Raw genomic sequence first — 25,282 nt, 5'->3', positions numbered from 1 at the left:
TGAAGGTTTTCTTACAATAGTTCTACAGATTAAAGTAGTAAAAAAACAAAAAAGAAAAATATAATTTCAAAACAGAAATGAGGAAGTCACTTTTGCTTTTTGAATGTGTGCTCAATGGGAGTAATTTTCATCCTTCCATTTGAATTGGTTTCAGATCTATTTAGCACCAATGTGTTTTCTAATTAAATGGCATGATCCACTACATATTTTAAAAATGGTATTGTATGTCTGTTTCCGTTTTCTGAGAGGATATTTTTTAAGCACATCCGAAATAGTTCAACATTTTCCCACCACTGCAAAAAATAGCAACACATATCCTCAACACACATATTACACCACATGAATACATTTTTGCTTTTGGTCTCCCTTCAGTTCCATCTGCACTCTTGCTGTGCAACAGCTATAGCATAAAAACGTCTATTCTCACATGCTTTTGATATTACACTATTTAATCACATACAGCTGCGGCTTATGAGACTGTTACAAAACAATTGCAATGTAGTACTTGAAGCCAAATTTGAATAAACATCAACCATTTACTCTGAATAAAAAGTTTGACATTAAAAAAGTTTCATTTTAAAGGAAAATACTCTTCTGTTGTTTTGCTTTTAGACTTTGGCCTGGGCATAATTGTGACCGAGCTCTCTCTCTGCCAAAATACTGATAATGTCAAAAAGAATTGTGTAAAATCATATTAGTACAAAAATGAAGCTCTCCAGAATTCCTGAAGCCAGAAAGACCTGGAATGAACTTGCGTCCTTCCTTGCATATTGTGTTCCTCCCTGCAAACTGTCCCAACCCCCAGCCCTCAAATACATTTTATTATTTCATGGAAATAATTTTGTGCTATTTTTTTCTCCAAACTGGAAGAAAGGGGAGAGAAAATGCTTTAGAAAGATGTTGTTAAATATACAAGATGTGTTTCCTTAAGTCTGAATCCATTCTGGAGAAAAAAATACCGTGAACTTTTTACATTTCTACTCCTTTTAAGTAGGCACCAAATTTAGTGTTGTAAAAACAATGTCTATATCATGGAAAAAAATAAAAGGAAAATATGCGTTGGAATTGTGTCCAATCCCACTGATAATTAAGGTTTGGGGGAGTTTAGAAAAAAAAAAAAAACCAGAAACGCGGGTGGCTTCTTGATTCTGTTTTCCTCTTATTTAAAACCAATTAAAAATTTCGTACAGTCTAAAATGAGACAAACAGGATTTATCATAGTTTCATGCTATCATAGTTTCACACTATTATATTACCCCCTGAAGCAAAAGGAAATATGTGGAGTTGTACCTAAAAATTCTATCCCTGAAAGATTTTTAGAAAACCAGTTTTGTATGTTTCAGGCTTTCAAAGGAAAACAGAACTTTGGAGTTTTCAAGGCTGTTTTAAAACAACTGGCAAGTTACCAACTCTGGATATCAGTGCAAATCTGAGGCAGGAAGTACTAAGGAAATTCTAAACTCATTCCCTCCCTCTGCAAGATTTTCTACATTTTAACGTGTAAGGACTGTGTTACAGAGTTGTTTTGCTTTTGAAGGATCTGTACATTCACATCGTTAAGAATATCCTTTGCCCTGTGGAGGCCTCTCTTCCTTCACCTACCCCCTCTCCTTGTGTTTTCAAGTGTTTGCTCATTCTATGGCACAATCAATTGTGCTACAGCTAGACTTTTAGAGACGGGTGGCTGCAGATGGTTGAATATTCAGCCTGAAATCAATTGCAGTTGATTAATTACTCCTTACACCTGGTCCCTTCTTCATACCAGGCTCAGAACACAATCTGAGTACCACCAGCCAAGAAAATTTTATTTGGGTTCACTAGTCTGAACCCCTTTCTTCAATACCTTCTGCGGAACCGGATGGTCAAAGAAGGGGATGCAGTAAATTCATGTAAGAGCAACATCATTAGAAACTGTGCACTGGATTGGTAGAAACGCAGTGAACTTCTACCGGTGTGGAAAAGGCAGAAAGAAGAAACTTGCTGTGTGGGCTTAGGCAACTTTTTAAGTTTTATGAAGATGACTAAAGTTTTCCAAATATATGTGAGAGAAATATCTATTTCTCAGCTGAAAAATATCAATTCACCAGGCTATAACCAGGTTTTCCTCTTTTTAATTGACCCAGTTCAACTAACTTTTTTTTCAAGTATCCCCCCAACAACTACCTCAAAAATTCAGAAGGAAATTCACCTGGGAACTCATAATTCAACAGCATCAAGTTGGTTTTTTGGAATGGGTGATAAACTACTTGAATAATGTTGGATTACAACTAGTCAAACATTTTGTATTTTGCCCTTAAGCTAATGAACTATTCTTTGAACCCTCTTTCTCTAAAACTTACAGATTATTCTGGGTGGTCCCTTCAAACAGCAAATTTGCCTTGATAAACTATTTTTTTTATCCAGCTCTTTCTTATTTAAATATTACAACATGTCAATAAGATTACTTCATTATTTGTTAAGTAATGTTCCTCTTTGAAATTGCTTCTTTTGGTGGAAAAGAATTCATTAAAAAGGAAATTGACAAATGACAACTTTCAAGATGTGAGCTGTGAAAAAGCATAGGATGATGACACTGCTATACCTTATAGCTATGAGTCAACCACTGGGTTTTCATCTTAACTTACATGTACATTTTCCTAATATACAACATTCGTAAAATTATTTGAAGGGATGGAGCATAATCATATATTTTTAAAGAAGCCAAGTTGAGAGGTTGGTTCCAATGCAATGAAAAATAATAGGAGCAAAGAAGGCATGGAAGTGTCACAAGTTCTTCTCAAACTTTACTGTGTATTTCAGGGAACGGAAACATCTTCATTTATTTCTTAAATCTCATTTTCATTTTATCGTTAAAAAATAGCAGATGTATTTAGCATTATACAAGCAGAAAACAAGTTCACCATTTGTGCATTTTCTGAAAGAATACAGTAATAAACATTTCAATCACTTAAAATCCCATGAAGATTTTCCCCAAAAAAACTAATGACAGAAAACAGCCCTTGTGGATTGTCAGGAAAAAAACCTACCTCAATTAAGAGAAAAAATTAAGATATGACATCACCAGAATGTGATAGAATTATATTTTTTAACAAACATAAGTATTCTTAACATATCAGCATCATTTTGAAGAGCTATGATTTTAAAATTGAATTATAACTACAAGCCAAGGCTACAAAGAGTGGATTTTATCAATTCCACCCAGGCTTACCAAATAAATATAAGCAGCATGTACTTTATTTACAATTATTATAAATTATATTTTGAGGTATACATGTAGCAGGAACAAAACGTGATGTGGAAATAACCTAGTTGTTTTCCTGTCATACTGAAACATGACGGTGCTTCCTTGTATACGATTAACCCTGTCAGAAAGTCCCCAGTACCCACATTATAAAATATGATTGCACATTGACTCTTCATCTCATTTCCTCTTTATGCAAGTTTCAAAACAGGGCACGTCTTCACATCTTCAGCTTCCAGGAATGCTATTAATGTCTGTCATTTCAGAGCCACCGTAACAACACAAGACAACTTCAAAGCATTGTCGACATTTTACAACATAATAATCAATATGAACTACCATGATAGGCAAAGTAGCTGATCTTACATTCCCTACTACCCTGATCTGATTATCCAAATATCAACATAGGACGCCTAATGGATCTAACTTCTTTAAAAATGTTCCAGAAGTTGATGGCATTGGCTAGTTTAAGAGTAACAAGATCCAGATGCTGCCTGTCTATACAACACTAAACTACATAGAACTCCAAAACAGATATCTAAAATCTCCCTCTCTATTTTTCAGGCTCTTCTCTTTTCCCTCATCATTCCACTCTCCCGCTCTCTCTCACACACATACATACTTTCTACTAGTACAGCTCATCCTGCACCCCGCGTCTGAAAAAATGTGCATAACATTCACAATTTCCTGTTAGCAATAGGCTAAAATAAATCTCAAACAGAAAAACAATTATATTATTCATTTCCATCTAAAGTTTCTTTTCTGAATATACACCATAGTAGAAAACAAGGACCCAAAATAAAGTGTAATTTTCGAAACACTTGGAAAAATTTAGCCAAATGAGTAAAAGGGATGGAATGTCTGATATTTTTCATGCAACCTTTGAGTTTATTGTTTTTGTTTCATTGAGGGATGAGAAATGACTGTACATTTTCCCCTTTTAACTTGTCCTTGCTCTGCCATTTCCTTGAAGAATGTCAGGCAGCATTCTCTACCTAATACCCCCAAAGAGTTAAAACTCAAGGCACCGAGCAGGAGGGCTAGTCTATTTAAGCATCAGCAGCACAAACTAAATGCTCACAAAGGCAAATAGCAGTGTGAGTCGACCTTGGAGGGGCAGGGTGGATTATAAAGCAATTGAAAAAGAAAAAAAAATAAAGCAACAATCTTTGCTACAATACTGAAAGTCTGCTTGCCAGTCTGGTTTACAAATAGGCATTGTTTGATGAGACAAAATAAATGAGAGATAACTACAGCATGAATTACCAAACCCTAATCACATCACCGAGTCCTGGTGACAGCACAGATCATTCAGGCATGCCTTATTCACTCTCGGCATATTTATTTATTAAGAAGACGGTGGAGCCTGGCTAATGCTAATACAATACAAAATGATATCACCCATACGCTCGAGGTGGTCACTCTACTAACATGTTTTCCCCCTAATCAAGTCCAATTTAATTGACAAATTGGAGCCATGATTTCACACCTGAGAGTCTTTCATGTCTTAACTGCAGGATAAAGTTCAGGGTAGGTACTGCCCACTGCTTACTTACCTGGGCTTGCCTCTGGGCCCCTAATGGTCATTTGAGCACACACACACACACACACATAAAGCCTAAAGTATGTAACCAATTCAAGTCCAATTATTATCAGTTACGTTTCATTTCTTTTCAAGACTCAGGCCTCCTAATGGCAGCTACACAGAAGAACAGAGCTTCTAAAAGTTAAAAAAAAAAGCTCCGAATGCAGTCGATAGAATGCTGATCACCCTCAATATAAAATAAAATATACAAGGCAAATTAAAAATAAAAATACACAAACAAACTCTCAGAGACTCTGGTAGGTGCCCTACACCTTCCCACACCCTTCTTTCATCCTATACTCTGCGATTAAAAGTTTGAGTCACCCCACCCTGGCACATCCTATCCAGTGGGAAAAACCCTTTTAGAGCCACAAACAAAGAACAGCTCACTAGAAAACCTCCTGAAATCGTATTCTTGTGCCTGATAATCACTGTTGTGATCTGCTTTGTAAAAACCGTGCCCATCTGCAAAAGACTCTCCTCATATCAGGACCATTTATGCTGCCAAATAACAACAAAGGAACCGAACTCAAGTGAAACTATTATCTCTCCTTAAAGAGAAAGCTACAATTCCGGGTTTGCTGCTTTCTTACATCTTCGTCTGCCTCATTAACTCCATTGGTATGTCACTAATTTCAAAGAAGCAGGAAGAGGTGATGGGGGTGGGGGTTAAATCATAATTCACACGCCTGTCTGCTTCCCATCCCAAGTGCAGAAGGATACCACGCTGATTGCCAGAACGTGGGTCAAGCCATACCTTGGTTTGGAGATAATGAGGATAGTAGTAAGTGTACTGGGGGTACATTTGTGGCTGATCCAGGCGTTTGCCCATGTAGCTGGAATCTTTATCTCCGAGGCAGGGAACTGGATGACAGGGTATAGTGCCCCAGGCCGAGCTTCCTCTTAAACCACTATTCCTGACAGTCCCGGTGACTGATGAGGCTTCAGAGACTCCACCACTCGTTAGTTCCAACACAGCAAGAATTTTTTTAAAAAAACAAAACAAAACAAAAAACACGCACACCAAAGCAAAAAAAAAAAAAAAAGCGGGAGGAGTGAGATCTCACACACAGCCTTCCCAGATCTTGCCTGGCTTCCCCCAGCCGCCGGGGTCCACTTGGGATGAGGCAGTTTGTTCTCTAACCAGGCTGTCTGTAGTGATGTCAATTGCCAGCTTTTGTAAAGGGGGAAAAAAAATCAAAGTCCTTTTAGCACAACTCCGAATCCTCGCAGATCAGCTTCCTGTCTCCTGGTTGGTGTCTCTTTCCCCACCTTAAAGAAAAAGAAAGAAGAAAAAAAGACAGAGAAAGAAAGAAAAAGAAAAAAAGAAAGAAAGAAAAAGAAAGGGGAAAAAGAAAAAAAAAAAAAAAGAAAAAAAAAAAAAAACCTTGCACAGCTTAGTTGCTGCTGTCTCCCTCCCAGAGTGGCATGGTGTTCGGGGCTTGTCCTGTCCTTTCATTCACGTCCCCTCCTTCCAGCCGGTGGGTGGAACCGAGAGAGCCTCTCCAGGGAGCAGCGTACGCAGTCCAGAAGGCTGCAGTATTTCCTCCAAGAAAAAAAAAAAAAAGGCTGCTTCAACCCCTGCTGCAAACAAAGTTCCGATTCCCTCTGCTGGCTATCTCGAATAGCAAGCGATTTTTGCAGCAACGCTGCTGCCGCTGGAACTGAACCTGAAGAACTCAAATGCGGGCGGTGGATTATTTCTTATCCCTCCTTCCATCTACCCCACACAAGAGCCGCTTTTTGTTCTTCTTTTTGCCAAGTGCCAAGGTAAGCCACACTGCTAAACGAAACACAGAAGCGAGGGAAGAGAGGACGAAAGAAGGAAGGAGGAGAAAGGAAAAGAAATAAAGGCAGGGGAACTATCCTTGCTGGTTAACGGGGGAAAAAGTAAGTCCCGGATGCTTTCGAAATCTGTTAACGCACTAGAGCCAGATGAATCCAATAGCTGATTGAGAAACTAACCTTTTACCACCTGGAAAACCTGGAGGATGCTAAGTATTGAAGAAATTTTAGGGTCTACTTCAGGACTACCATAACACGCTATATGTCATCAGATTGGACTGATCAACTGAATACATCAAAAATAGTTAACTCTTTTTATTACATCCATTTTGTAAAAATCAAAGAGGTGATCCCTTAGGTTTATCAGATTTTTTACAAATGAAATCTGTTTCTCCCATTGTCTCTCTGATTATTTTGATGCACTGATGCTTAAATCACTTGACTGATATCTAAAAAAAAAAAAAGGAAAAAAATCATAATTACTTGGCAGAGGTTTTTCCCACGAATGATAATATTCTGTCATGTCTATCAGCTGCTACATTATAATACAAATTGTTTCAGAGAAAATATATTTCCTTAAAGGGTCCCTTTTCAAGGCGGGCAAAGCTAAAATTAGACGTGCCAGCTGTGTTTTGCTGCGAGTGCTCACGCATGCCCAAAGCGTGGGCAGACCAGGACTGAGCTCTTTTCTACTTTGTCAAGTCGGCTCTGTTCTCCCGAGCCCAGAGTTGCCTATTTAGATAAAAGATCCCCGGTACAAATCCAGCTTCCTAGTCAAGAACAGAGAATTTGGGATCAATGGACATATGGTGTCCATCCACATACAAGCCGCACCACCCCTGAAGCAACTGGCTTCTGCTGAGGGGAACTGGTTTCTGGAAGCTGTGTGAGTGTATGTGTGTTCCCTGGATAAAAATAAGGATGGCAGGTAAACAGTTTTATGTTTTACTTTTGGCAAGAATAACAATCAGAAGAAGACAAGGAAGGATGGAGGGCGGGAGTTAGGAGAGTTAGGAGACCCTGACCGCATGATGATTGAGAACATTAAATCAACTCCACCTATCTCTTAAATGTGTTATTTGGGGCCTCAGTTGTCCCATCTGTAAAATGGAAATACTGCCAACTCTCCTGGCTGAAGGCAGTACATTGAATCCGATACTAAAAATGACACTGAGTTAAAAATTCTTCTGTGGCATCACATTTCTCAGACAATAAAATCCTGAATCTTTCGAACAGGTTTCAGGACACTTGAGGAGCTGTCTGGCCCTGGGCTTCTCGTCTACTCTCAGACCTTCATCTCTGCCCCTCACATCCTAAACCCGAGTCACACTGAGCTACGTTCAGGACAGGAACATGCTCTCAGAGCCTTCTATCATTCCCTCTTCCCAGAGTGCTCCCCCACCTCCATCTCCACCTCTCTTACCCTTTAGCCTGTCCTTCATGTCTCAGTATGGATATCACTTCCTCAAAGTAGCTTTCTCTAAACCCTACCTTCTCTGCTGCACTTTCTGTTTGTCCTAATCGAAGGCTTATTCTACATGTATTTGCCTGCTTATTGTTTGTTTCTTCCATGACGTTCTAAACTCTAGGAGAGCAGGAGTTCCCATCGTTCTCATCTGCCTTTACATTCCCAAAAATTTGCATAGAGTTGAGCACAAAATGGGTGTTCAGTAAATGTTTGAAGAATAAAATGCTAAACATAATTAATAATTTTTCAACCTGACTTAGATTCCTCTTTGGGTACATTTCACTCCTTGTCACAGGTCAAGAACTGACCTCAGGGCAGGATATAGAGGCAAATGAATCAGAACAAGGTCTTTCTTTCATTGAGTTTATATTTAGTGGGGGGAGGGGTTGGGGGAACACACAATGGGATAAACAAGTAAATACGCAGTACAATGTCAGGAAATATATAGTGCTGTAAGGAAATATGAAACAGTAAACAGAAACAAAGTCAGAGAGATTCCAGTTTAAATAAGATAGGAAAATGCTCTCCAAGGAACAGCTTGGGAAAATGCTTTCCTAAGGTCAAGGCAAGGGTGTGAACCATTCTCTGGGTATGGTGCACTGTGAGAATACTTAGTGTTATGCCTTGGAATCCATCCAGACTGCCTGGGTTCCAGTCCTGCCTCTTCTGCATTCATCTCTTCTAGTTTCTTCAACCGTCAAATATCACTATTCACTTCATACAGTAATTATGAGAACCAACCCAGATAAACACATGAAGCATTTAAAACACCTTGTAACATGTTGGACCTGCTTAACAAATGCCAGCCTGCATCTGGGGGAAACACATGGCAGTCACAGGGACAGTGACTGCAGAAAAGCCTGCAGTGGGACAGTGTCTTTGGAATGTGCAAAATATGATACAGAGGCTGAAATAAGCAAGTGAGGAGTAAAGACCATAAAATTGGGCTGGGGAGGTATCCTTGGGCCAGATCATATAAACCTTAGTAACGAATTGATATGGAAAGCTAAATAAATGATCATTAACAGTACAGCAAAGACTCTATACAAATATTTGGATTCTACATCCAGTCATCTTCAACTATAGAATACTGTCATTTAAACAACCTATTGATGTCTCTCCAAATTCAGACTTGTAAGACCAAAAGCCAGGATTGCTTTGGCCAATTCTACCACCATGGACTAGATATATACGTTTTCTTTTATTAATACATGGCTTAAATACTTCTGAAGGGGAAAATAATACTGTCGTATTTACAAATGAAAAGCCAAATAAGTAACTCCTCAGCCAAAACTGATACAGCCCATTATCTGTTAAAGTTCCCAGCATGCATTAATGCTATCCGCAATTTCTACACAAAACTACTACTTTTTAAAATGCTATTTTATTTCATTGGATTATTGTAATATTTTGGGCATAAACTGTCATCGGCTTGAACATCTTAAGAAATGCAAAGTAGGTTTACCACTTGTGAGAATTGTAAAACCTGTGTTTATTTTTTATTTTGTATTTTCTTCCCTCAGAGACAAGAGTAGCCATGGCAATTCAGGAGGCAAGATACTCAAATCAGAAATAGTTTTTATATCATTTCTGCTCTGTTGGAGCAGTAGCGTTTTCCATTTAAATGATCAAGCTAAGGTAGGAGGTAACTGGTTTAAGGCATTCTCTAAATCAGAAGACAGCTGTGTCGTATTTTCCAACTAAACAACAAATTTCATAGAAACTCAAGGACAGCAAACTGCATCAAAGGGCATAGACTCTCACTGGTTCACGTGATGCACAGGCTAGACAGAAGAGGCACTGATCTGTTTATTTATTTTTATTTTTAGTTTTTTTTTAGATGGAGTCTTGCTCTGTTGCCAAGGCTGGAGGGCAGTGGTACATTGTTGGCTCACTATAACCTCTGCCTCCCAGGTCCAAGCATTTCCGCTGCCCCAGCCTCCTGAGTATCTGGCATTACAGGCACCCATCACCACATCTGGCTAATTTTTGTATTTTTCGTTCAGAAGAGGTTTTTCCACATTGGCCAGGCTGGTCTTGAACTCCTGACCTCAGGTGATCCACCCGCCTCTACCTCCCAAAGTGCTGGGATTACAGGCATGAGCCACCAGGCTGGGCTGAGGCACTGATTTAGGACAAGTTTTTGACTAAGAGGACTGAGATGATGCCTTAAACCTGCCATTGGGAAGTGGGGAAGTAATGGCACGGAAATGTTGAAATTAAGGTCAACTGGGTAGAGATGACAAGTCTCTTCTAGTTTGCTCTTGACCTATCCACTCAGAGAATAACTGAGTCCTTTCTGTGGATATTTGTGTTTTAAATCATAAAGGTTTAGTCAAGGCCGGGCACCGTGGCTCATACCTATAATCCTAACACTTTGGGAGCCCAAGGCGGGTGGATCCCCTGAGGTCAGAAGTTCGAGACCAGTCTGACAAACATGGTGAAACCCCGTCTCTATTAAAATTATAAAAATTAGCCAAATGTGGTGGTGTGTGCCTGTAATCCCAGCTGCTTGGGAGGCTGAAGCAGGAGAATCACTTGAACCTGGGAGGCTGAGGTTGCAGTGAGCTAAGATTGCACCCAGCTCCCATGACAATAGAGAAACTCCATCTCAAAAAAGAAAAAAAAAAAGATTTAGTCAAAAGCAAAAGAAAGGAAGTGTAAGGAAAAACCAAAATTCTACTACGCTAAAAAGTATATACATATACTCTTCTATCTTCAAGAAGGACGTGCGTGACCTTGAAAGAATATTTTTTTAAATCTTGGCATTTCATGCCCACTTTATTTAAATTTATGAAATCCCTTTCCAACACAGCAGTTGTCAAAGGAGTGTTAAACATAAAAGTTATTAAAAAAAAAAAAAAGACAAAATGGTAAATTTCAAATTCCAACGTTAAGGTACTGTTACAAAATATTTTTCCTCTGCAGAATACTTACGGGTGGTTTAGGAAAACACCTAAGACAAATTAGGAGAGACAATATAGTGATTCAAGCATGTGTGGTCCAAATTTAAACTATAATTGAATATAAAAATATTCCTGTTAAGATGATTAAAATTGGCCTTGAAAGACAGTATCAAACCTCAGGACAAAATTATGCCATAGTATAGTTTGAGACATTTAATCAGGTAGAAAAGCAAGAAGAATTTAAAACAAGGGAGAGTTGTTAACTTCAACAGAGTTTTATCAAATACTTACTATGCACCTAAATAATTGAAGGTACCAATATAAATATTATTGTCCCTGTCCTCAAATGGATTTAACAACTCTATATTTCTAAACACCAGCCATTCACGTATAATCTTTATGTTTTCTCTCATATCTGAGTACCAATTTGTAAGATTAGTTATTAAATAGTTTTCTTTAAATCAACTTAACTTTTTTCTGAAATACATACTTTATTAGAAAGCAAAAATATACATGAAGGCTCATGTCTATTTTTCTTCTGTTATCTTTGCAAAAATGACACATCCTATATCCTCTCACTCTGTTTCCATTTTTCACGGCATTTAATCCTTGTGGCAGGCACATGCAGCTCTCTTTTGCCACTGGGATTAACTACCAAGAGTCACACTTTCTCACTCCACTGAAAGTAGGCATGGCCACGTGATTTGCAAAGGCCAATAAAACATGAAGCAGCAAGTGACACATGTAAAAGCTTTTAGCTGCTGCTGTTTGATTCTTCTCTCGTGGAAGCGCGTGCTGACATGAAGGAGCCACAAGAAGGGAGCATCTTGGAAAGCTGAGGGCGGCTAATTTGGATAGCTGCCCGGACTAGCCACTGTGGACTTCTCATAAGCAAGAAATAAACCTTTGTTACAGTGCACTAGTAAAATCTGGTGATTGTTCCCACAGATTATCCCAGGCTACCTGTTTAATATAGCATTACTTACAGTTTGGTTATGCATTTTCTTACTTGGGTATTCTTCCCATTAATATCTAAGCTCCACAGGACAACAAATTTATGTAACACATTATATTCTGACACACAGAACAGTCCTTGGGATTTAATACACACTTAGTAAATATGTCTTAAATAAATAAATGGAGTAGTTACCCCTTATTCACAGGGGATATGTTCCAAGACTCCTGAAAGCTTGGATAGTACCGAATCCTAATATAATGTTTTTTCCTATATATACATATGTATGACAGATTTATTTATAAACTAGGAACAATAGGAGAATAACAACAATAATCATACAAATGGCAATTATAACAATATACTGTAGTAAAAGTTATATGATTGTGGTCTGTCTCTCAGTCTCTCAGAATATCATACTGTACCACTGGTACCTGAAACCTGAAGCCATGGAAACAAAGCTGTGAAGGAGATGGGGGGGGCAGGAAACTACTGTAAATGGTTTCTCTACAATCATCTCATTTATGTACCAGTGGTTAACGGACACTATTTTGTCAAAAAATAAAAGGGTAAATGAGGCTTCTACATGTTAAGTTTTCTGAGAGGAGAACTGTTAAAGCACTAGGTATTCTGAAAAGGTAAAGGTTTTTGTACACTGACTGTTGGAAATGGGTACTGGAGTTGATGAGCCAAAAAAAAGGGGAAAAGAGTGTGATGAACTGAATGCTTGTAGCCTCCCCAAACTCCTGTGTTGGAATTCTAACCCCCAGTGTGGTGGTATTAGGAGGTGGGAGCCTGGGGAGATAATTCGGTCAGTAGAGCAGAGGCTTCAATGGGATTAGTGTCTTTATAAGAGAAGACATTGAAGAGACAATCTTTCTTTCCCTTCTGTCATGTGAGGATACAATGAGAAGACCTGCCATCTGCAAACCCAGAAGCAAGCCCTCATCAGATACCAGGTCTGCTGCCACCATGATGTGGGACTGCTCAGCCTCTAGAACTGTGAGAAATAAAGATTTGTTGCTTAAGCCACTCAGTCTACAAGAATTTGTTATAGCAACCTGAACTGATTGAAGCAAGCAAACAAATACATACATACATATATATATACACATGGCCTACTACATAGTACATATTACTATAAATATAAATATTTCTTCAATGAATACTCACAAGTACCTGGGATGTAGGTACAATTTTTTGCACTTTGCAACAGAGAAAATTGAGAAGAAGAAGATATAACTACCCTTTCCAAGTCTGCCCAGTCACAACATGGTAGAGGAATATTCCTGACATGTCTGTATAGGGCCCAAATACAGGCTTAGTTCTCAGCATCATCTGATGGCAATCTTAAATGCTTAGTTGAAAATTGGATGAGACAACCTTTGTGCTTAAAATGGAAAATGCAGTATACATAAAAGTCCTAAGTAAATCAATCATGTCTGCATGGAGACAGACAGAACACTGGAAAGAAAGAGCATGGCCTTTTATCACATAGTATAAACTCTGTTTGGATGGCAACTGTGATGGTTAATTGCATGTGTCAACCTGGCATGGCTATGGTGCCAGCTGTATGGTCATGCACCAGTCTAAGTGTTGCTGTGAGGTATTTTTTAAATGTGATTACCATTTCAATTAGGACACTTCGAGTAAAGCAGATTACCCTTCCTAATGTAGGTAGGCCTCATCAGTCAGTCAAAGGCCTTAAGAATAAAGACTGAGGTCTTTAGAGAATGAAGGAATTCTGCTCCTAGACTGCCTTTGAACTCAAGACTCTCTACCAGCTCTTCCCTAGGTCTCCAGCCTGCTGGCTCACCCTAAGGGTTATTGTGGGGACCCTCCAGCTTCCGCAATGAACCAGTTCCTTGAAATCTCTCATATACATATATATAATATATTCACATATATACATATATATAATACATTCATATATATATTTACATCTATTATATATATGAAATATGGTTCAACTTTTTTGGAAAATCCTAATGTAATGAAAGATAAATAAGGCAGCTATAAAGATCAGTGAGACTGGCACACTTATACCTTCCTAATAAATGTCTATAATGCTTTTAATATAATTTGAACAAAATATATAGTCTTAAATATCATTTTCCAGTCATTTCAGTTGTAAGAATCTAAAACAGATTATCATTATTAGCATTTTAAGTATAAGTAATTGGAGTAACCTGATGTCCAGCTCTAGCAGGTTGGTTGAATAAATCACCAATGAATAGATTATGATTCAACCATTAAAATGATGCTGAGAAAACATTTATCAATATGGAAAATGTTTAGATTGAATAGTGTAAAAAATCAGAATACAGTATTATATATGCAGTTTTCCGACTATGAAATCTGAAGAGAATGAAAGAACAATACCAAAATAACCACAGTGAAATTTGTCCTCTGTGGTTAGGTATTTTGTAATTGTACTTTACTTTTTGATAAATTTTGGCATTTTCCAATATATCTTAAAATAAACGTGTTATTTCACTATTTAAAATAAACATTATTTTTTTAAATTTTATTGCATTTTAGGTTTTGGGGTACTTGTGAAGAACATGCAAGATTGTTGCATAGGCACACACGTGGCAGTGTGATCTGCTGCCTTCCTCCCCATAACCCACATCTAGCACTTCACCCCATGTTCTCTCTCCCCAACTCCCCTCCCCCCACTGCCCTCCCCTATTTCCCCCCAACAGACCCCAGTGTGTAGTGCTCCCCTCCCTGTGTCCATGTGTTCTCACTGTTCAACACTCGCCTATGAGAACATGCGGTGTTTGATTTTCTGCTCTTGTGTCAGTTTGCTGAGAATGATGGTTTCCAGGTTCACCCATGTCCCTACAAAGGACATGAACTCAACGTTTTTGATGGCTGCATAATATTCCATGGTGTATATGTGCCACATTTTCCCTGTCCAGTCTATCATCAATGGGCATTTGGGTTGGTTCCAGGTCTTTGCTATTGTAAACAGTGCGGCAATGAACATTCATGTGCACGTGTCCTTATAGTAGAACGATTTATAATCCTTTGGCTATATACCCAGTAATGGGATTGCTGGTTCAAATGGAATTTCTATTTCTAGGTCCTTAAGGAAACGCCACACTGTCTTCCACCAACCATTAGTTCAAATGGTTGAACTAATTTACACTCCCACCAACAGTGTAAAAGTGTTCCTATTTCTCCACATCCTCTCTAGCATCTGTTGTCTCCAGATTTTTTAATGATCGCCATTCTAACTGGCGTGAGATGGTATTTCAATGTAGTTTTGATTTGCATTTCTCTGATGACCAGTGATGATGAGCATTTTTTCATATGTTGGCCTCATGTATGTCTTCTTTTATAAAGTATCTGTTCATATCCTTTGCCCACTTTTGAATGGGCTTGAATAAACATTATTTTAAAAGAGATTTTAGGATAAGTGTATTCTAAAGTAAGAATTTTTGTTATTACCAGAGAGGAAAATTTTTAAATCCCAGAAGTGACAACAGAAAAATAAATTACATGTGTACGTTAGTCATTTCCTCTCTATCTGAAGCAGACATCTATTTAAGAAAAGTCTGTCTTTCTTTAAAATCTGGAAGCATTAGTCTTACATCAAAATGATGTTAAAATTCTTATTTAAGACATAAAGACAAATATCATTTAATGAAATAATAATAGCTACCAATGAATGGCAAAGAGAAAGGTTTAAACCTGCATAAATACGCAATATTTTCATTTTTAACATTCTACTTGATATAGTTTGGATATCTGTCCCTACCAAAATCTCATATTGAATTGTAATCCCCAGTGGGGCATTGTGGTAGGTATTTGAATCATCGGGGCTCATCCCTCGTGGCTTGGTGATAGTGAGTTCTCACAAGATCTGATCATTTAAAAGTGTGTGGCATCTCTCGTCCCCGGCTTCTGATTCTGCTTTTGTCATGTGATGTGCCTACTCCTCTGCCATGCACTGTGGTTGTAAGCTCCCTGAAGCCTCCCCAGAAGCTGATGTCCGACCTACGTTTCCTGTACAGCCTGCAGAATCATGAGCCAATTAAGCTTATTTTCTCTATAAATTACTCAGTCTCTGGTATTTCTTTATAGCAATGGAAGAACAGCCATTGGAAAAAGAATAGGACTTTTGCCATGTGCTTCTCACTAAATTCACATTTTTTCAAATATTGATGTGTCTCTGACAGTTTATTTATAATGTATTGCAGGAATAGTGGTTTTCTTTTTTCAGTCTCTCACTATGCCTTCTATATATTTTGATACCACAAATTCCACTATTTGCAGTACATTGAGTCAATTTTGTACTGATGGAGGTCATAGATTCCAAGTGGCCCTTCTCATAGGCATGCCTTCTACCATGATTAGTACCCTCCTCGGACCAGTGCACTAGAAAACATGAAACTAAAAGCCTCAAGGCAGGAAAAAACACATAACTCCTTAGCCGCATGGGAAACACATTTTTTCTGAAAGAAATATCTTCACTTTTATTGACTTCTAGCTTCTAGCTGCCAATAGCTAAGCAAATCTGGTCGATATGGCTAGATTTGATCTGGCAGGGCCAATTCTTCTCCCCGGAAAAGTCTACAGCGGCAGAAGTCCAGGCCAAAAGACCAGTAATTAGAATTACCAGACAAAATACGGGACAGCTGGTTAAATTTGAATTTCAGAAAATAATAAGCTTTAAAATAAAAGTATGTCTAAAATATTACATATGGTATGTCTCAAAAGTATTTGAAACACACCTATAAAAATTATTCATTGCTTGTCTGAGATTCAAATTTAGCTGGGTAGTTTATATTTTTATATCCTAAATCTGGCTACCCTACTATTAATTGATGCACTGAGACAGTTTCCAGAACTTTCAGAGGACACAGAAGATTTGATGAAGTCTCTAAATTGAATGACAATTGACAATGGTTAATATTTTCTATTCTTATTACACTTAAACAGTATAAACCAAAAGAGTCCCCAAATTAACTATCCTTTAAGAGACTTAAACCACCAGTGGTATTTCTAATATAAAACAATACAGTGTTCCAGTAGCTCTGTTTTTGTTATAGTTTCAAGCTGATGTCTTTCCTTTTAGCATGAGGGAAATTTTTAATTGTTTTCTTAAATTGTTATTCAACACAATAAAGTACTATCTAGAATGACAGATGTTCAGATCCCCATCCCTGATATCGGAAAAGTACAATTCAGAGATACCAGAAAAATATGCAAAACAGAACACAAAGGAGGTGAAGGGCAATGTTACTCGAAGTGTGGCCCATAGACAAGTGCTGATTGGCAGACTTACACATCCATGACCACTGAGTCTAGGGATAATAATCCATAAATAGCAGCTTTATGGTCATTTGGCTAAAGAATTTTTTCTCTTGTCTGTAAGTAATAAAGGTTGGACTTGGATTTTGGAAATCTGCTTTATGCATTTTCAAATTCTGATAATTTTCATTCTATTTTTACAAAAATATCAGCTGGGGTCAATTAGAGATTAAAAACGCTAGTTTTTCACCACTGATAGAAAAGTGCTGAACATTTTCTTATTTTCATTCACTTTCGTTTGTACATTTCTAGTGGTAAAAAAGTTGCATTGATGTGTTTTCTTTTTAAAAACAATTTAATTTTTTAAAATTTTTGTGGGTACCTAGGTGTATATATTTATGGGGTACATAAGATATTTTGATACAGGCATGCAACATCATGGAGAATGGGGTATCCATCCCCTCAAGCATTCATCCATTGAGTTAAAACCAATCCAATTATATTCTTTAAATTATTTTAAAATACACAATGATTATTAACTATACTCACCTTATTGTGCTATAAAATAGTAGGTTTTATGTTTTCTGACCACAGTACAAAGAATAAACCCACATAAACTGCAAAGGAAAAATGTAATTTCCTCACATTTACTTTACCTGTTTTCTTAACTCTCTTTTTTTTGTCTAATCCTTACTCTCTAACCTGCACCACACCTTCCTGACCTCAAGGAAGAAATTTAAGAGTATCAAACCCAAAATCAGGACATGCAGGGTTTCTTGGCTGTGAGTGACTGTCCCTGGCATATGAGTCCCCTAGCTGGAGCCTCAGTTGCCTCGTGTGTAAAATGTAGGTTGTACTTAGTCATTGAAGGTCACCTTCTGATTCTGAGACTTCGGGACAGCAACAATACACTTGCTATTAAACTAAGATAAGACCGACTGCATCTTTCTGCCTACAGGAGCACACACTGGCCCCAGGGGGTGGCTGGTGAGGCTCACATCAGCAGCATGAAGTTGTCACACCTGAGCCAGAGGGTTTGCCAGATTCCCAGCCCCTGCCAGCAGCTTTATACTGGGAGGCCCCGACACCACAAGAAAGCACCACAAATTATGATTTGCCTTGTAGAGATGACATCTCTGTGAACAGCACTAAATCATGGCCATATAGCCCGCCTGACATTTTTGCCAGTGCCTCAAACACAGGTAAACCCCTAGGAGTCCAGATGCTCCATCCATCCCACCAGGGCTTCAGTATTCTGAATGTTTATGTTCATTATGCAGTCAGGAAACATAATTATTCGTTTTTCTTTAAGGAAGATTATGACCAAAGGTAATGGGGGAAACATAAATGTACTGTTTACTGAGACTCATAAATGCTAAAAACACAGACAAATAATTATCACTGGAGATTTGTTCTTTTAGTGTAGAATCTTCATTGTAAGCAATTTAACTACTAAAAGTTAACCCACCTGGAGGAGAATTATTTAGCACGAAATAAAACCTAGCACCTATTCCATTCCCTGCTCCTACATCTCTCAGCCTTTCAGAAAATCAGCTTTCACATAAAATATGCAGAAGGCAGCTTGTTATATGGGGCTAGTAAAACTAAGAGGTAATTAGTACAAGCTACACCTCTAAACAATGCCAAGTTTTAACATTTGTGCGTTCTGGATCGACCTTAACTAATATGTTCTCTGTTTTCCTCTGTGAGAGATGTACTTTGGTACTCACCAACAAACAAGAATCAAAAACAGAGATGTTAAGAAATGTGTTCTGCCCAATTAGCAAAAATGTGGCAAAGTTCAGGTTAGCATTTTGCAGGTAGGATGAAATATTTGTACCTCTTAAGAGTTCAGAAGGATATCCATTTATGGCCAGGAGAGGTTGTACTGAGCTCATTGTAGGAGACTTTCTGGGAATGTTTGGCACTGTGTGGTGGAGAAACCAATGTGAGTGTGAGGCCCCTGAGACTTTGAGACTGCTGTCTTGGGTTGATTTTTGTTTTTATTTTTTTTTTACTTTTTGTAGACATGAGGTCTCACTATGTTGTTCAGGCTGGTCTCAAACTCCTGGCCTCAGGCGATCCTCCCACCTCAGCCTCCCAAAGCACTAGATTACAGGCATGAGCCACCATGCCTGTCCTCGACTCAAGATCTTAATTGCCATAGTGATGAGTAAAGGGCGGCATTACTGGGGGAGGGAGACAGTAAGAGACCCAGCCTGCAGACAGCCTGCCTGTGCCTTCCTCCCTCTCATAGTGGGCAGCTGCATTAAATTCAACAGTTAAACTTGTCTCACTCCTCCCAGCTGGGACCATTCTCTCGTATTCCTCAACATGCAGCCTCTCAGCCAGCAAAGAGAGTGCAAAGTGAACCACCCTAACAAAATTTTGCTTTTCTTTTAATACTGAATAAGACTTATTACCCACTCACTCATTTCCTTCCTCTCTACATCCAATGGGAAAGAGATGTGAGAGTTTTTCAGGATTAGCAATGTGCCATCAAATAGCCACCTGCAGGGGCCGTACAGAGAAGACTCCCTGGCACCAACTTTGGGGTGTGGCATATGAGAACCTAAGGGCACCACATCTCCAAAAGGCAGCAGCTAGAAAAGGAGATGTCTGCCCCAGAGGTGCCTCCATTATTTCTCTCTCAGGCTGGAAATGTTGTGTCCTCAGTTCCAAAAAAAAGGCAGATTCTTGAGAGAAATCAATAAAAGGAGGCCAGTTTATTTGCTCCATATGATGGACACGGATTTCCCCCAAACCATGACCTGGTGTGAGATGCTTTTTTCATTTATTTCTAAAGGGCTGTGTGGACCTTATGCCAATGCTTGGGTTTACAATGGTACAAAGATTAAGACAAATTCATCTATTCCCTCAGCAGTCATCCTCCCGGGAAAAAGGTACAAAGGTTACCAAGGACAGGGGTTACAGGCAGAAGATCCCTGTAGTAAATTGACCTGCAGAGTCTATGGTTGTGATGTATAATTGTCATACAGGAACTAGTCACAGCTCGTACAACAGCTTCTTTATTTTTGCTGCAAACTCTAAAAATTAGCTTCTTTTCCTGGTAAAGAGACAATGCTTATGTCAAGGCCTCTAGAAAAATCGAATGGTGTTGCTTCATAAGCTCATAATGGAAGGGTCTATCCATTATAACCAGGGATAAATGTATTGGATTCAATATGTTTGGTTTGGGAAATCTCTTTTTGTCAGTTCCGGTATAACCAATTGTCCATTATAGCATGTCCTTGCTAAGAGTAGCTGATGTAGAAATATTTAACCTCCCTATCCATAAACATTTCTTTTCTTCCAGAGCAGGAAAGGGCTGAGCTTCTCAAGGCACTAATATTATTTATTTTTCAGAGAAGGGATACGATTTTTATACCAGGTGCAGTTTTCCTTTGATATATTTTAAATTTTCTACCTTTTAAATGATTCCTAAAGCTAACATTCTGACCACTTGGCCTCAGTAAATATCTGGTGATCCTTTTCCCCAACAGATGGGAAGGGCCTCCTGATATGCCCCTGGCCTAATTTCAATTTGGGTAATTGCATTCTGTCGACTTGAAATTTCCTCACCAGTTTCATCGGCCTGGGATATGATGCCTCATTCTTGGTGCTGAACTGCCTGGCGTGCCGTTGGAGATGGGGAACAGCTGGTGCATTCCACCCCAGAAGTGGATGCATGTTAGTGGCAGGTGCAAAGGTTTTCTTCTGCAGAATACAAATTGTGCCCTAGGAATAAGCTTCGTGGATGCTTTTTATTTTTGCAGTGAATATAGGTACCAGAAAACAAGAAATATAAAAGTACCCAAAGCACAAATACGAATTGGGAGAAAAATACACTTTCACTAAAGCCATTCTATAGTGTGATCCTTTGTACTCCATAAACCTTAAAATGCCTCTAGTTTTGAATTTGGATAAGGATAAATAATTTACGTGATGCAGGCAACCATTACTCTGCCATGTATACACATTAACCAGTTGTATACACACACGCATATAACATACATATATACATCTATATACATGTACTACGTGTGTATGTCCCAACTTTTACTTCCTGAGGGTCTTTGTCAGTCTGGAATAAAAACCGCATGAAATCTCACTAGGCGTCCTATGCATACGTCATTACAGTAGGTCACACATTTAATTTAAAGGACCTTATTTGCTGTACCAAACTAGAATCTTAAAAGGGATCCTATCCATTTCTGTTTCTGCAGCACTAGGACTTAATAGGTATTCAATAAATGTATTAAAATACAGACTACATAGGCCAAATCCAATTTGTCCAAGCTCTGATTCCCAAAACGCCATTTCTAAGGGCTGCAAGTCACCAGGATCTCTAGTAGCCCATGTCACATCCCCTCAGCCATCTTAGCTCTAGGGAACCATTCCATGAAGGCATAGACTCACCTTGTGTAAAGCACCCCCATCTCAAGCAAATGCCACACAGTGTTCTATTTCTGCCCCAGGACTTTTTCCCAGAGTTGGTTTTCAGAGATGCTGGATTATCTGGGTGACTGTAGCCTGAAAATAGAGGGCAATTGCACCAATGCAGCACCAAATAGTGTAGGACAGGGGCTGGTAGGTAAATGCTCCTGGTTCCCAGCCTGCAGGCAGACAACTCTGGGAGTCCTTTGCACCTTTTCGGGAAGTTTCAGTGACACTGAACCCTACTGACCAACTTTACGTTTCTGTTGCATTTGGTTCTTGCTGCAAACCTTTTAGCAGTGACTTGATAATATGCCGTTATACTGGATTGTCCTTCTTCCACCATCCCCACTCATTCTCTCCTGCTTCAGGACATCACATCCCAAGCAAACTATCTGTACCCAACCGAGTCTTTTCCTCAGACATTGATTTTAGAGTAACCTAGACTGACAGCTTGGGACTTTACTATGCTGATAGTCACACTAGCAGACTGTCCCCATTAAAAACACATAGTATGCCTGCTTGGCCACTATTTCATTTTCTTTCCTATCATGAAGCAGATAAACAATACGCCAAGAGTGGGTTACATATAGTCTGACAGATTATATGCTGTGCTTATTGCCAGGAAATGGGAAGAATAAGACTGTGCTGTGATGTGTATTCTGAAATATTAAATGTTAGCTCTAAATGTTATATTTTACCAATGACCAGCAATCATACTTAAAGACTTATAACTAGTGAAAAAGTCTCATTTCTGCCTTATTTTAGCCTCTGCAGGTCACCATACATTAGCTTAGAGGCCCCAAGCCCCTGTGTGACTCAAGCTGACTTGAATTCTAATTTGTACTATGCAGCAATCCTGGCAATGTCGTCTGCATGCTTAGCCTCGTGCTGCCTTGGCCCTGCGGATAGAAAAATATTTATGCAGTAAAACTCGTCACTGTCATCCTTGTTTTGTGTAGATCTTCAGTAGGTCGTATTACAACCTAAGAGAAGGGCCTTAGGAAGTCCACAGTCCACCATTTTAAGTCTGCGCAGTTTGGGAAAGTTAGGGCAGCCTAAGGAACCCAGGCCACCCCTGCGTTGACGGGTCCATACTCACTGAAGGGATAGCCTGTTGGCCCCATGAGACAGAGGAAGGCACTGAATGGATGAACTGCAGTGAATCTCACCAGCTCTTTGGCACAGTGGTTTAGACAGCCCAACTTCTATGAAGTATTCAAATTGAGGCTAGAATGCGACTCAGGAGCTGGACTGGGGCAAAGGTGAACTGAGGGCCTTGCTCCGTTTCATGAAAAGGACTCCCAGACTTCAAAAATTGTGTAAGAGAAGGCCTGCAGGACACCTGAGATCATCTGTCTTTGATTTTTGAAAAACTGTTAACTTTCACTTGACTATAAAAGCTCTACTTTTTTACTATCAAATGTTGAAATGCAAAATCATATGAAAATAAACAAAAACATTTACACATATAATCCCATTTGATCCTACCACCCAGAGGTAATAGCTATTAATATTAAGTCTATTTGCTTCTGGCATTTTCCCATATGAATATATGAATATATATTTCTCATTTTCTCTCTCTCTCCCCTCTTTCATGTGTGAGATCTAGATAAAAGCATTATTTTATTGAGATTTTATAAAATTTTCATGTACTTCTTTCTATTGACAACATATGATAAGCATTTCTTTTGGAAATATTTTTTGAGGAGGTAGTATTTAATGATATTCTATGATTCTGTTGATAGATATAAAAATTATTCCTTATGCTTATTATCACAAGTGAGACTGCAACTTCCAAGTAACTTATTTATCCTTTTCTAGGAGTCCTGATGTTTCTCTTCTTCTGGTGTGGATGCTGGAACTCCTTTCTGAAGTAAGAGGCAAATATCTCTCAGCAGAGAGTGCCAAGACCAATCACTTAACCATGGCAATCTTCCTCAGTGTTTAATACTCACCCTGATGGTCCCAAGATGGCTATAGCAGTTTCAGCCACGGTATCCTAACCCACCCACATCTGGACGTATCTACCTTTTCCATCTCTATCTATTAAAAATGTAGGATACTTTTACCAGAAGGTTCTCCTCTAGGCTACTACTCATGTTTCACTTGACAAAATTGGTCACATGGAATTTCTTAAGTCATATACTGATGAGGGAGATGGAATTATCATGATTGGATTAGACTACCCATGATTCACCACTCCTCAGCTTGGGAGAAAGATCATTTTCTCAGAGCAAATGTCTGCATATGGCTGAAGAATGGCATGAACTATAAATTTAAAAAATTGGAGTCCTCCAGGAAAGAAAGGGAGAATTAAACAGAAATGACTGGGTAGGTAAAACGCAATAGTCTCCAATGCCAAATAAACTTTGTCTTGTTGCTCTCCCATCTATTTTATCACATTTTTTCCTTGTTATCCTTCTCACCTTAAATCATCACCAATAAACCTTTCTGAATCAAATTTTTGCTGGTCATCTGTAAATCTCCAAGAAACTACGTGAAAATTAGCATTACAGTGATAATGAGCTTACGGTCTTGTCTCTTCTTGGAGGTATTTCTCAGAAGGGTGAGAGGGTAGGATGGGTGTGAACGGTGAGGAATTACTTAAGGAGCGCAATATGCATTATTTTTGGGTAATAGTCCAGACTTTATCACTATACAGTATATCCATGTAACAAAACTGCACTTGCACCCTTTAAATGTCTGCAAATTTTTGAAAGGAAAGCTCTAGAAGATATAAACATCTTCAAGATTCATAGGAAAAAGCAGTAATCGGGATATGGCAGGCAAGAAAGGATTCAAAGCCCAGTGTGCTCCTGCAACCTCCTCACTTTATCTCCTACCAGGATACTCTGCACCCTCTGTTATGGCCACACTGGCCTCTCCGCAGTTCCTCTAAGAGGCCAGCATTGCCAGCATTGTACTTTACTTCCCTATGCCCACACCGAGCTTTCTTCATATAACCATGTGACTTAATTCTTCCCTCTCTATGAGTTTCTGCTCACATGACACTGTATTAAAGAGGTTTTTCCTGACCATCTTATGTAACATAACAACTTGACTTCATTCTTTGTCCTATTACCCCAGTTTACATATGCTTATGGCCCTTCCAACCGCCTGGCATGGTATGCATTTATTTATTGTACTTCTTGTAAGTAGTTAATAAATTCCATGAGACAAGTAGTTGTATTTGTTCATAATCTGTCCCTCTGAGCATAGTATAGCGCCTGACACATACAAGCATGTCATAAATATATATAGAATGAATTGATGAGTAACTACAGGCCATCGAAAACTTAGATAATCTTTCTCTTCCTTAACACAGAGCACAACAAAAATTCAAGAGGTACCTAATTCTGTGTAGGCATCTTTCTCTATGATAATCAGTGACGCCCACAGGAAGCCCAAGTAAGTCACTATTTGTCTTGTTTCATCTACTTTCCTCTAAGCAAGGTGCTCATTTATAGGAGGAGCTGTATATGCTGCAAGCTGAACAGCATCTAGCATTCTAATAAGAAATAAAAGGCAAATCCCAAGTTAGAGTAGTGGCTGAGACACATCCTACAACTTAAAATACTCTCTAATTAGAAAATGTGTTTTAATTTAATTCAAATTTATTTTGTGTGCCAGAAGTATTCCT

The 25,282-nt window shown here is 38.7% G+C and overlaps 1 protein-coding gene and 1 long non-coding RNA gene across 2 annotated transcripts in view; one reads left to right on the top strand and one right to left on the bottom strand.

The window, feature by feature from the left end:
- RBMS3 (RNA binding motif single stranded interacting protein 3) overlaps nucleotides 1-6,912 on the bottom strand; it is a 758,821-nt gene extending 751,909 nt beyond the window's left edge. The window contains exon 1 of the mRNA XM_032259567.1: nucleotides 5,584-6,912. The gene's annotated coding sequence lies outside the window, so the exon portion shown is untranslated. The remainder of the gene's footprint in view (nucleotides 1-5,583) is intronic.
- Nucleotides 6,913-10,725: 3,813 nt separating this feature from the next.
- Nucleotides 10,726-24,027, top strand: LOC116537563. The gene is made up of 2 exons (XR_004263200.1): nucleotides 10,726-12,942; nucleotides 23,464-24,027. It is a non-coding gene; the product is annotated as an uncharacterized LOC116537563 (long non-coding RNA).
- Nucleotides 24,028-25,282: the final 1,255 nt, after the last annotated feature.

The sequence above is a fragment of the Sapajus apella genome, unplaced genomic scaffold, assembly GCF_009761245.1.
Source record: "Sapajus apella isolate SASKATOON/1434 unplaced genomic scaffold, GSC_monkey_1.0 scaffold4, whole genome shotgun sequence".
Lineage (NCBI taxonomy): Eukaryota > Metazoa > Chordata > Mammalia > Primates > Cebidae > Sapajus > Sapajus apella.
The sequence above is the reverse complement of the archived record's forward strand: the minus strand, read 5'-3'. Positions and strand labels throughout refer to the sequence as shown.